At 47.2% G+C, this 12,796-nt stretch overlaps 1 long non-coding RNA gene across 1 annotated transcript; it reads right to left on the reverse strand.

Annotated features, from left to right (window-relative positions):
* Positions 1-11,074: 11,074 nt before the first annotated feature.
* On the reverse strand, positions 11,075-12,638 carry LOC111924035 (uncharacterized). Its single transcript, XR_002861423.2, has 2 exons — positions 12,498-12,638; positions 11,075-11,299 (listed from the first exon to the last, which is right to left on the reverse strand). It is a non-coding gene; the product is annotated as an uncharacterized LOC111924035 (long non-coding RNA).
* Positions 12,639-12,796: the final 158 nt, after the last annotated feature.

The following is a 12,796-nucleotide window of genomic DNA, read 5'->3' on the forward strand; positions in this document are numbered from 1 at the left end:
TGGTTTCTCCCTTTATCCAAGAGATGTAAATTCACTGTGTGTGTCTTTCACCACCGCACCCATGCTCCAAGATGACTTCATCTGGCCACGAAAAGACAGACGAAACACGAATGCTCCGATGCTTGTGAAGACAGGTGCAGTGAAAGCCTTAGGTGGAGCAGTAAGTAAGTTGAGAGACAGGCTTTTAATCCGATGAGATGGAAAATACTAAATTCCCACATATTTTTGTTGTTGTAAACATCTTTCTGTCGTAAAATTGAAAGATGCCAGGCTTTATGTTCTCACTGTAAAATATCACAGGACAATGCACTGTGGCATTAGATGGGAGCATCACGGGTATTCTGTGCTAATGGTGACTACGATTTTGCTCTTTCTTCTGTGATTGTACCAAAGGTAGTTTTGAATTTATGCCAGAGCACATAAATACCTGGACATTTACAATTGCACTATGCCCCTGGATGAGCAGACCTGAAGGAACAAGAACCCTGGATGTTCAGGCAGGGATCAAGTTTCTCCTTATCTCCTTTGCCAGGCCATGAACTACTTTTTTGTGCACCTCCTGGCTTCTCCACCAGCTTTTGCACCACAGCCTGAATCCAGCCATCCTCCCAGGCCACACCTGCTTCAGAGCCCTGCAGCTCCTGGTGGAGCTGCAGCCAGTCACCCCTGCCCACTGTTCTGCTGCTGCCCCTTCCTCAAGGACTTTGCACAGCCAGCTGGTCACCAGGACCCAGAAGGGCTGCACTATGAGTTGCTAATGTGTTGGAAAGAGCAGCTGGATCCCCCAGAAATAAAAGCAAGGGCAGGGATGTGATCAGGCTGTCCTGCTGAGTGCTGAGAGAGATGAGAGGTTTTCTGCTCACTTGCCTGGCCCCTGGTACGTACAGCAGCAACGTTATCTGCACCTCTGAGCATCCCAGGCTTGCCTGGCATTGGGAGATAAAATAATTCTATCCTATCTTTAAAGAGGGGCAGGATGCGTGAGAGGCGGCCTGTGGGCCTGTCTCAGAACTGGCAGGAAAAGGTCAGCAAGTGTGTAGGAGCAGGAGTGAGGGACACCTGAGTCACACAGGGCAAGGCCAGCCTGGCACAGGCACTCACCCAGCTGGGGCAGCGGGATGGCCCTCCCACAGCTTCCTCTGCTGAACAGTGCTCTTCATGCAGGAATGAACCCCAGCACCTGAGGAACAACCTTCCCATCAGGCAGGGAGGGAGGTGCAGAGAGCAGGGTGAAAGGGACTGTCAGTCTGAAGAGCACTCAGGGGAGAGATGTAAAAATGCTGGAGCTGAACCAAGTAAATAAAAAAAAGAACCAAGTGAAAATAAATAGAGCAAAGTAAAAAAACCCAAAAAACCATTAAAAATAAAGGGGAAATAGCCACTTTCTTACCGGCTCCTGCCTCAGCAGCACAGTCCTCTCCTAGCTCATGGAAGGACAAGAGTCAGTCTCACAGAGCTGTTTCCCTGGAGGAACATCACCCAGTGGATAGATCCCACAGCAGAAGTGTTCTGTGGACAGCAGAGGAACTGACCTTCACCCACAGTGGCCAAGAAGGCTGCCCCATAACCAGGTGGGTAACAAAGAGGTCTCCATTCTCCATGGGCTCCTTGGACTCATCTCAGCCTGACCCATACCACCATTTCAGAGGTGGCTCTGTCTGGGAATCAACAGGAAATCAACACCCCTGTCAAAGGCTGGAGCAGCTTGGAAACCACAGCAAGCTCCCTGGCAGAGCTAGTGCCACTACTGCTCCCAGGAAAACAGAGGAGGGGAAAACACTTCCTTTTCCAGTTCATGCCCTCCTGAATTAGGCAGAACAAGGACATTCAACATCACCTTCCCATCCAGGTTGCCTGTGCACATCCCTGTGGGGGAACTGCCACCCAGTACATAATCTTCAGGGAACATAAGAGGGCACTGGTGATGTCCTCTTTCCTACGTCCACGGCATTGGCTGCCTCACTAGCTTCGCAAAAACACACTGGTAGGACACATGGAGCAGGGGCAGCACATAAAAACTCCAACTCCTTGATTTCATCCGAGTTTTGGTGTTGTTTCTGGCCAGCCACCACTTCAGCAGGTGGCATTCTAGCCTGTGTGCCAGCATGTGCACTTGGAGGTCTCTGCCAAAACCTACCCTTTCTTCGCATCACTGCAAGCATGGCCTGCCTGGGAGGGTTCCCTGAGGGCAGAGGAGGAAGGGAAACAGCAACATTAGGCTTAAAAGGCAAAATCACAGCAGGGTGCAGGCACTGAGGTTCCTTTGGTGCCACTGAAAATCCCATCCAAAGTCCCAGCAAAGGCAGGTTATACAAGTTAAACCTGCCCACACACAGGCACCGCTGTCCCTGGGACTTTTGCCCCACTCACAACAATAAGTCTGTTTATAAAGCACCAGCTTCCTGTTCCAGCTTCACCACTTGTTCCAGCGTCAACAAGCCCCCACAGCTGCAAGGCTGCCCCTTGCCACCCATCCCATCCCCTGACAGGAGCCAGCAGGACAAACTCCTGCCCAACCCAAAGCATCTCCCGCTGCTCCACCGACCGTCCTCCCGCAGCATTTGTGGCGTTGGTGGCCCTTGGAAAGCCGCCAGGCTCCACGTGGCCAGGGCCGAGGTGCGAGCATGTTTTGCTTGCCTGATGGCTGGGAACCTGTGGCAGAGAGGCAGCCAACAGCTGGGCTGAGAAAGCTGCTGCTGCTGCTTGCCAAGTCTACATGGTCGCCATAAAAAAAATATTGCCAGGCTTTTCATGGAGTAAGAGCTAAGCACGAGCTCCCACTTCAGCCCAGAGACAACTGCTCCTGCTTCTCTCTCTGCGGAGGAGAATTCCTCTTTGACTGCACAACAGACATAAGGGAAACAGCACATGGCAGCAATCATGGGAGAGTGGCAAACAGCCATCCGAACTGGTGGTCACAAAGCTGTCCAGCAGCTGCAGAGAGAGAGGAGGGGGGAAAATGAGCCAGAGGGGGATGGAGTGGAGGAGGAGGGGAGGAAGCTTTAAACACAAGCAGATTAGAGGCAGCCCCTCAAATGAGACAAAACTCATTGAGATGTAGTTACAACTCCCTGTTTAGCAGGAGACATCCACAAATTTAAAAAAAGGAATAAAACCTGGACAACTAGGAAGTCGTAGTCAATCAGATTCATACATATTTAACAGGGACATTCATCTGAATAGAGGCCTGCCTGTAGCACGCTAGAAACAAGTCACACTGCCTGGGAGGCTCAAACAGAAAGCTTTGCTCCAGGCCAGCACGGGACAGAAAGACAGAGAATTGTTTGCTGTGCTCAGGGAAAAAGCAGCCCTGATGTGAACAGAGAAGATGAGGACACTGGTGAGGTGCAGGGGAAAGGTTATCTCCCATGCTGGTGAGATGCAGGGAAAGGGCATGCTCTCTGGACCCTGGCCCAGGAAGGACAGGCTAGACCATGCTCTGTTTCACAGCTGAAACCCGCCTCCTGGCACACACTCCAGGGCTGCTGCCTGTGGAGCCAGAGCAGCTGAGCTGCAGCCCAGGAGACAGCACAGCTGCTCAGGGGCAGCCCCAGGAAAAAGCTCTTGTTTTCTGCTCCAGAGCTCTTGCTATCAGTGCAGGAGCACAGCTTTGACAAGAAGCCCCAGAAAGCTTCTTGAAACATATGCTGGGATCATGACTGACGTTAGCAGGATGAGGGATGGAGGGATCACATCTCCTTTAGTCAGTCTAGCCTGGATGGCCCGGATCTAGGCACAGACTTGGGCTATAAACCTATTGCCACACATCCTGCTGAGCCCTTTCAGAACTACATTAATAGGAATTCAAGCCTAAGAGAACCATGCTGCATCAGACTACATTACTTCTGCTGCACCTCTGCCCGGGCACTGGCTGAACCAGTGCCCTTGCACAGGGCTCTACAGTGGCACGTCCTGTATCAGAGCTGCTTCATGGGCAGCCCTCAGCAACCTTGACATTTGATGTGAACCCGCTAGTATAAAAATGGGAAACCCAAACTGGGTGCTACTGGCTTGGCAAGTGTCATCAAACAGGGTTCCCCCTGCCTACTTTCCTCCACTGGCACCAAATGAAACACAAAAACTACTGTTACTAAGGCGAGTTCCCTCTGTCCAGCACAGCCTGTCGCAGGAGTTCTGCAACCCAGGCTGTGTCCTCGCTGACACCTGCTCAACCTCAGAAACCCTCCAGAGGTTTGCACAAGCACAGCTGGCTGAACTTTCCAGTGAGACACAGGAGCACAGGCACTCTCATCCCACAGGAATTGCTGCAGCCCTGTTTACATGGAGGCTGGTAGGTGGTGTTTCCAGAGAAGATTTCCCTCTCTCCTCGATGCTGCCTTGGGGCAGCAGCAATGGCCTCAGTCCACCCTGTCATCTGTGGCAAAAAGGCATCAGCCAGACAAGGAGAGGCTCTTATCAAAGAGATGGGAGGCAGGACATAGCTGAAGAAAAAATGGGGAGCGCACCTACAGCACATGACAGTAGTACATGATATGTTCCAGAGATATGGGAAAATGACGGTTATGAAAGAGACAAGAGGGGAAGGGAAAGAAAAAAAAGGCCTTTTGGCCCAAGTCCAGGGGGAAAGGTTCATTTCTGTCATCAGACTTAATGGTTCAGCCTGAGGAGAAATGCAAACGGCACCAGGTCCTCCCTTCCCAGAGAGGGAGAGCAGGGTCAAACGCAGCACCACCTTTCCTCTCCCCGCGCACGCCACCTGCCTCAGCCTGACCCGAGGCAGGAGCTGTCCTGAGCTGCCACTGCAGCCAGGCTTACAGAGAACAGCAGTGGCCTGGTGATCACTGCATCATGTAGGGAATCAGAAGTACTTTTGCCCCAGGCAATACAGTAAGCTCAGCAGGAACCAGTTTTCATGCATCAGATATATTACATGGATGCCACACATCCCATTTGGCAACTCCCTCACGTATTGCAAGCTTCTGGACAAAGGGACTCCAAACTCTCTGGATCTCACGCAGCACTCACTGGGCTTGAATTTAGACTTACATTCTTGGCCAGCAGCCCCCGAGCTCTGGGAAGGAATCCTTTTTCCCTCTCTCCTCCCTCCTTCCCACTCCTGCCCCCGGACGGAAGGCATATTGGATCGCTCCTCTTTGTGAGTAAGGGAGTGCTCTTCTTCTGAAATAACACCCTCTGCACAGGCAGCGCTGCTGGTCCTGTTCTCAATCCACCAGGAAAAGAAATCTCTGCTGGAATACTGTTCTGCTGGAATCAAAACACACCACAAAATCCAGCTGACTTTGAAAGGATTTTCCTTAAGAAGAAAATCAGGAAAACAAGGAGTTCCTGATAGAGTGCATTGAAACATTTTACAGTATGTTTAAATGCAGCATAGCTGCTTTTTTACTCCTATTTCAAAACTACTTTAATTGTAATTTTGTCTCCTTGTATTGCATTAGGTAAGCTGCAAAACTCAAACTAAATTTAAAAAAAAAGAAAAAAAAGAGTTGAAAGTAAGAAAACTGAAGATTTTAAAATTTGCCAAATCAAATTCTGAACAGTAAAAATCCTCTATGAAGCCAAACCTATATATCAATTTTCACCCTCTATATAAATATTAAACAGTATTTGAATACAGTTCTCAGTCTGTGAAATCCCCTGGTGTAATTAAGCCTTTAGTACTAGGAAGGATGATAAAACTGCTGTACAGTGTAAGAAGCTGCTATAAAAGTATTGTAGAGGGTTCTACAGCAAGTACAGCATCTAAATTTTTGAAAACATACATATATTCTTCCACCAATAAAAGTAGGCAGCTAGGAGGGAAGCTATCTATGCATCAGTATTTACAGGTTTAGGAATTATATAATCCTAAGTGACATTTCTCAGCATTCATCCTCCACACAACTTTTCAAAACAGGCAAACAACTTCAGCATCCTGTGTTTTCATGTGCATGTATGCAGTCCCATTGGTCTCACAGGTGTAAATTAGGTCAGGATTTGGCCCATGATATCCACAGCCCAAGAGAGCAACTGCAAATTCTTACAGGAGCAGGGGGCGGGAAAAGAGACAACAGCCCTAAAACAATTAGTGAGACTAGAGACAAAAGAAAAATAATTATGTTGACAAAAGCAATGCTATATGTTAGCTTGACCCTAAATAAAACCTTAGATACTGGCTAGTAAGTTCTCTGTTGAAATCACTGAACTGAACACTAAAAGCCAGTTTGGAGGGGTCAGCAGCTTCAAACCTACAGAAAGCAGCTTTACATACCAACCGCGGGCAGCAAGTAAAGATCACTGTGTTTAAGCAGAAATTGCAGGAAGTGTGTGGGTGGCAATAGCCATCCTCCACACTAGAGTTTAGTGGAGGACACTGTGACCATTCCTGTGGCTGGTCCAGAAAAATATCTATGCCGTGGCGAGATACATTGCCAAGATGCATCCCTGCTTTCCAAGGGCTCAGCAGCTGGACTTGGGATGAGCTTCTCAGATTTGCCAGGGCCTGAAACAAAATTAGACGAGCCAGAAATGAAAGGTGAGATCTTGGACCAAGTACAATAGATCTTGGATCCTGTACAAAAGTCACAGAGATCAGATGTCACCCAGTGATTAGGGGAAGTTGGGATAATATCAAAGTGAAGGTAGGCTAGCTACCTTAAGAAAAAGAAAACTCCTTCAATTATAGCCCAGATCTACAAGTCAGAAGATTTAGTTTATACTCTTGACAAAGCTGAAAGCTTCCTGTGATATCTTAAGCAAACCAGTTTGCTCCTCGATCCAGCAGGACAGTAATTTACATAGTCAAGAGCTTTCCACTAACTGAAGTGCATAGACTGCTTGCAGCTCCCAAGGAGAAAAGTGCTCTTACCTTAAAACACAGCAACAAAATCCTCCCATCATCCATCTGCTGAGCACAGTGGGAACACTCTCGGTGGGGAACCACACAGAGCCAGCCCCCACTGATGTAAAACATATTTTAGTGCTTGCTACTTGGTCCCAGCGTACTGCTTCCTATCCCTTATAACCATCTCTATCCCATCACATTCTTCATGGATGGAAACTATTCATATCACTAGACTAGAAATAGCCAAGTAAACAGGAAAAAAGCCCAGAAGGTTTGCCAGCAGGTGCTAAGGGAGGGGAGAAGGCGACGGTGATCAGCAGCTTTGGCAGCCGTGTAAATGGTACCAAGCATGGCAATTTAACCACCTCCCTGTCGAGACATTCAGTACCACAGGGATTCATATTTAGAGAAGGCTTTCCAACACACTGTTGGCTCTTATCTCAACCCAGCATTGTACATGCTATTCATCACAGGCCATGACACAAATTATATCAGCATCAGCAGCAACCAGAGTAGCAGAATATTCTGCAAGAAAAAAGACAACCAAAAAAAACCACCAATATTTACCATGAATAATGTCAGTTGTTCTACAGTTTCCAACTTCCAGTTAGGGTTATTTGTCTCTGAGGTAATGAAAGCACTTTGGGAATATCAGCTGGAAGGAGGACAGCATCCAGATGTATTTGACAGGAGTAAAAACCTATGTAAGCCCTACGTTTCTTGTCTAAAAGTCACCACCCCAGAATAGCTTGTGATCTAGTTATTTTTATTCAGAGAAGAGCCTGTGCCTTGAGTTTGGACCAGAGTCTAAATTCCGCTAGAGTTTCAGGTTTTTGCTGAAGCAGGATGCTCCATTCTGGCCCAGTTCGGAAACAGGATGACCAGTAAATTAAGGATCTCATTTAGAGCCAGGCTCAGACATTAGAGGTGGTCCATTTTTCCAGGTTTGTGTCATGAAATAAATGAACAGTTTTACATGAAAAGTAGGGTTTTTTCCTCAAGAAGGGAGAAATTTAGAGACTGTGTCCCCACTTACACATTTCAGAAAGGCCGCAGGTTGTTTTGTGGATGCTGGGAAGACTTTTGAGTCTCACCAGTCCTCAGAGGTTACCATTTGATAAAGGAGAGTACATTTCACTAGCTGAAAATCATAGTGGTGAGTACTAACAGCTCTCTCTCTGTTCAAGCACTATCAGCACACACACACATTTACAATTAGGCCACAGGCAGTATTATAGATTGCTCTGTCTGTGCATGCACCAAGGATTCTTTGGCAGTTTTCTATATTTTAGGATGTGGAAACCCTGTAGGAATTACAGGATCTCTTAAAAACCACCTGCCCATTTTCTTCCTCCTTCCTCCCATTTATCAATGATCCCTTGAGTACAGGAGCTTTCTTCACTGCCCCAACTGGATATTCTTAAGGATTTTATTATAACTCGCTGGTTCAGCTTTAACCACAGTGGTAGTAATGTAATAATCAATATGAATTTCTTGTAAGTGCTCTGTTAGTAATCTGGGAAATAATGATCTCTTAGTTACCTGGGCTTGTACCCCACTGTGTACCCATCCTACAGCCTTTGCTTACACAGGAGGCTGACACAGTTCCAAATACACCATTTTAGTTGCTCGTGTAACAAATAAATACTTGACACGTATTTAACACACATGCTTGGCACAAATGTAGAAGTGCACGTGCACACAAAACAAGAGTAATATAGTCTATTCCAGCAGATGCATCCAGTACCACATGTAGGAGGCAATGCAGGAACTGTTTGTGTTCTGTGGGAAAGAAGTGAGCCACCTTATCTCCTCTCCTTCTTTTCTAAAACTCAGGGTAAAGCAGCGCTAGTAAAAGCTCTCTCTTAAACATAAGGAATGTCAGCTGCATTAACAAGCACCACCTTTGCCTGTGTTTAGAACTATCTGAAAAGCTTCACCTGACAGATTAGGAGGACCTTGGACAATCTTTTCTAAGAGCAGAGCAAGGGATATAGGTGCCACCAGCAGAAGATTGGTAGCAAGCATCTGGAATGGCTGTAAAATTTCCAACCAGCTCAGTGGTTTGAAAATAAATGCCATCCACAGCCTTATGGAACTGAGCTGGTACATCTTCAGACATCCCTCACATAAATCTCTTGTACACTCAAGAGATTTATGATAAACACTTGCTCTTCCCTTAACCTCCAAAACCTTTTCCACCTGCTGAATAACTCAAGAGTCTTTCCTCTCACCCAGCCTGTTCAATATCTATATAAAGCCTCTGGAGAAGATTCAGTGGCACCATAGACTGACTTGTCAGCAGTACACATATGACACCCATCTCTACATTATCTTCACCTCCCATGCAAATAACACTATTACTCAACTCTTCAAGGGTAGACTAAGATCAGCAAATGAATGAAGCTGGCAGAAGCTGAATTGTCACAAGAGCTTGGGCTGATGGTATAGGAAAGTATTTGACACTTTGATAATGTCCATTGCTGGCATTAAGACTAACTGAAGATTTAGTGTTAATCTGAATTCCATCTTCCTGAAAGCACCACAACTCTTGCTGCAAAAGCCTCTGTCCTCCAGCAAAACTTCCAATCAGATAACTGAAAAATTGGACTTGGCCTTTATGCTTGGTTCCTACAACCTAGTGGATTTAAAAATGACAACCCATGCAAGAATGCTTATGACCATTTACTCAGCAGCACAAGACCACCAAACAAGCTTAAGCTCTGTTCTTTGCTCTGCTGACTACTCAGTCACAGCTTAAATTCAAGGCTTTGCTCTTATTTTCAAAACCTTCATGACTTTAACAAAAATTGATTTAAGGGCATCCACACCTCTGTAAAGTGACACTGTTGAAACCTGACAGTTGCATTGCTCTGTAACACAATAAATACCCACTTTGGAGGGTGTGTGCACCAGGGACAGAGATTCCCTGCTGCCTAGGACACATCCTGCAAGAGACACCCATAAATGTCAGAAGGGCAGAACAAAAGAGAAACTCCAGTTTTTCAACCCAACCTTCATTTCCCTGTTCCAACTGTACCAAAACCATCAGCATGAACAAGAAGTCCATGACTGAGAGACTGGAGGAAGTCTGACTTCCAGGGGATTCCACTGGGAGTTCCCTGGTGTCTGATGAAAGGTGAGCTGAGCTGGTAGCATGTTGATGCTTCAGCACAAATAGGCTCTTCCATGTATTCATCTGCCCCCCTCTTTCAAAGTTACAGGAACTTCACTTTCAGATCTGTATTCTTTTGTCAACAGGCTCAAACTTTCAGGGAGATGAGAAGGCACATGGAATCACGTACACAGAGAGACTTAAACACATAGCATGAATTCACATGCTTTGTTTTACCAGGAAAGAGTTATTGGCAAAAGCACCCTATGTTAAAAAAAAAAAAGGAGAGGAAATGAGAAAGAGGAATGTCAAAGATGTCTTGTGTTCATTCTCATGAGCTCATAAAATGACTGGAAGCAGATAGATAAAGGTATACAGGAACATCTGAGGAGTCATTGCTTTCCAACACACCAGTAACAGCCAGCAACTCAGAACCTGGAGAGAGAATCGCACAAACATTTCCAAATGACACATGAGTCACTAATGATAATTAGAGCTGACAGAAATTTATTTCCTCCTAGAACAAACCCAAAGACTGCTCTTCAATTACATGAAATGCAAAACAAGGCAAAAAGTTGAGATACCACTGAAATGCACCTGAGTCTATGTCCATAACTCACTGCTGCACAGGGAGGGGACCTTGTTTTTAGGCTGCACTCCCATGTTACTTTTTCATTTCCAGACCACTGCTCAGTTGCAATGTGTCTAACTATGTTTAAACCACCTTCCAAGGGAAGCAAAGCGGAGGTGCCCCAATAGTGTGAACCAACCACACACGTATCTGCACACTGTTCAGAACAAATGCCCTGACGATGCAGAATTTTCGTGATGCATCTAGCATTCCATGAATCCTCCAGCTGGTCTTGCCTGGGAGGAAGAATGTGCACGTATGAGCAGGGATACCGTTCAGAGGCACTGAAACAGGTTCATAATAAGTCATCCTGTTCTCTTCAGCACAAATATGCCCATATCAGGCGTTTTTTTCTGATGACAACTGGCAGTAACTTTGTGCATTTCAAATGCCAGGCAGGCAACTTTTCAAATGGTTAAAAGGTGTGTGAAGGTTGAAGAGCTTGGAAGTCTTGCCAAAGCTGATAAAACTTCACTGAAATGTTAAACAACAGTTTCCATAAAATTTTCACTGCAACAACCAGTCGACTTGAAATCAGCCTAAATTTATTCAGACCTTTGGGCTAATCTGACAATAAATAAGTGGCCAAGCAAACCATCAGAATTGAAACTTGGAATCACCAAAGAGGCCCACGCCAAGCCTCTGCCTTGGTGGGGTTATATCTTGCCAGGCTCTTCCAGTGCTTGATTCCAGCAGCAACATTTGGGCTGGCACATCATAACAGAGAGACAGCATTTTTGAGTTACAACTGAGAAAACAAGCAAAAAAAATATAAAAACAAACATTATGCCAGTTTAATGATTTGGTAAGACAGCTAGCATTGTCATGGAAGTGTCCACATTTTAGCGCAAACCATCCTCCTCCCCATTCTCTCCCAAAACTCTTATCTTCTTTTCTTAAACTGACAAGTCAGAAAACAGCCAGAGTGCTGCCTCCTTCTGCCTTGTATCTTCTGCCACGCTTGCACATGTGCTTATCCAGTAACAGGCATCACTAGTGAAATGGGATTACGTTCCACTGGTGAAGCGCATGAGCACAGCCCTGGGTGGGGCTCCTGGAGGATCAGCTCTTACTAAGGTGTCCAATTTATAATCTAGCAGGGCGAAGAGCAACTGGCTCTCAGAATGAATAGCTCTTCTGTCTCGCCATCTCCTGAGGCTGGCCGCTGGGCCGGCCCGCCTCATCCTTTTTTTTTTTTTTTTTTTTTTTTTTTTTTTTTCCCCTCTCTCTGTCTCTCTGATGTTGTTACTCTTTTCACTATGTTCTTGCTGTTTCCCAGACTGGAAATATAAAGAGGAAGGAAGGCAAGAAGCATCCACCCGTATCTGGTCACACACTGCAAACTGCAGCAAGACGAGCAAACGCTCTGCTAGCCTAACAGGCTATAAACCCTTGCTATTTACTTATTCCAAGAAAGTTTCGTTTCAGCCTGCTCTGGCCTTTGTGCCCAGCGGTGTCTTTAACAGGGATGCTCGGCGCAGGGCGGCACGGCGGTGCCGGGGGTGATGCTCTCTGTCCCCGCTGCCCTGTCCCTGTCCCCTGCGGCCGCTCGGTGCCCGCGGCGCGGGGGCGGCCCGGGCGCGGCCCCGGCGGCGCGGAGGCGCGCACGGCGCAGCGCCCCCTGGCGGCGCGCGGGGGCGGCGCGGGCAGCACCTGCCGGGAGCGCCCGGGCGGCTCCGGCCGCCGATCCCGGCCCCGCTTCCAGCGGCAGTCCCTCACGGAGCCAGCGGTGGGACACCTCCTCCGCTGCAGAAACACCCCGCGGGAAGGCCTGGCGCGCCGCTTCTGCAAGGGCTGGTGCTGGCACACCCGAACATCTCTCTCTCTTTTCTCCGAAGCGGTTCTCTGGCCAAATACTCCCCCTGTCCCGGGAGGTTTGTCGCAGGGCCTCCCATCCCTCCAGGAGGCACGTTTAATAGATTTCCTTTCCATGGCGATGAACTTACCCAGCCCCTGACAAAGCACACATCTCCAGCGTGCTGCACTCAGGGAAGGGCTGCTCCTCGGGAGTGACTGCTCCTTGCTAGCCACTGTCCTCCTCGCTTTCTGTCTTTGTGCTTGCACTGTGTGGTGTAGAATGATTCTTTCCTCTTTGCAGCACTTAAACAAAAACGAAACAAAACCAAACAACAACCCTTAAATACTTTCTGGAAGTACCACCTGAAACTTTCCATCATTCCGTGCTTCCCCCCCTTGCCAAAGCAAAGTGAAAGGTGATAGCAGCAGCCACTTGATCAATCTCCGT

The sequence above is a fragment of the Cyanistes caeruleus genome, chromosome 1 (genome assembly GCF_971803275.1).
Source record: "Cyanistes caeruleus chromosome 1, bCyaCae1.hap1.1, whole genome shotgun sequence".
Taxonomy (NCBI): domain Eukaryota; kingdom Metazoa; phylum Chordata; class Aves; order Passeriformes; family Paridae; genus Cyanistes; species Cyanistes caeruleus.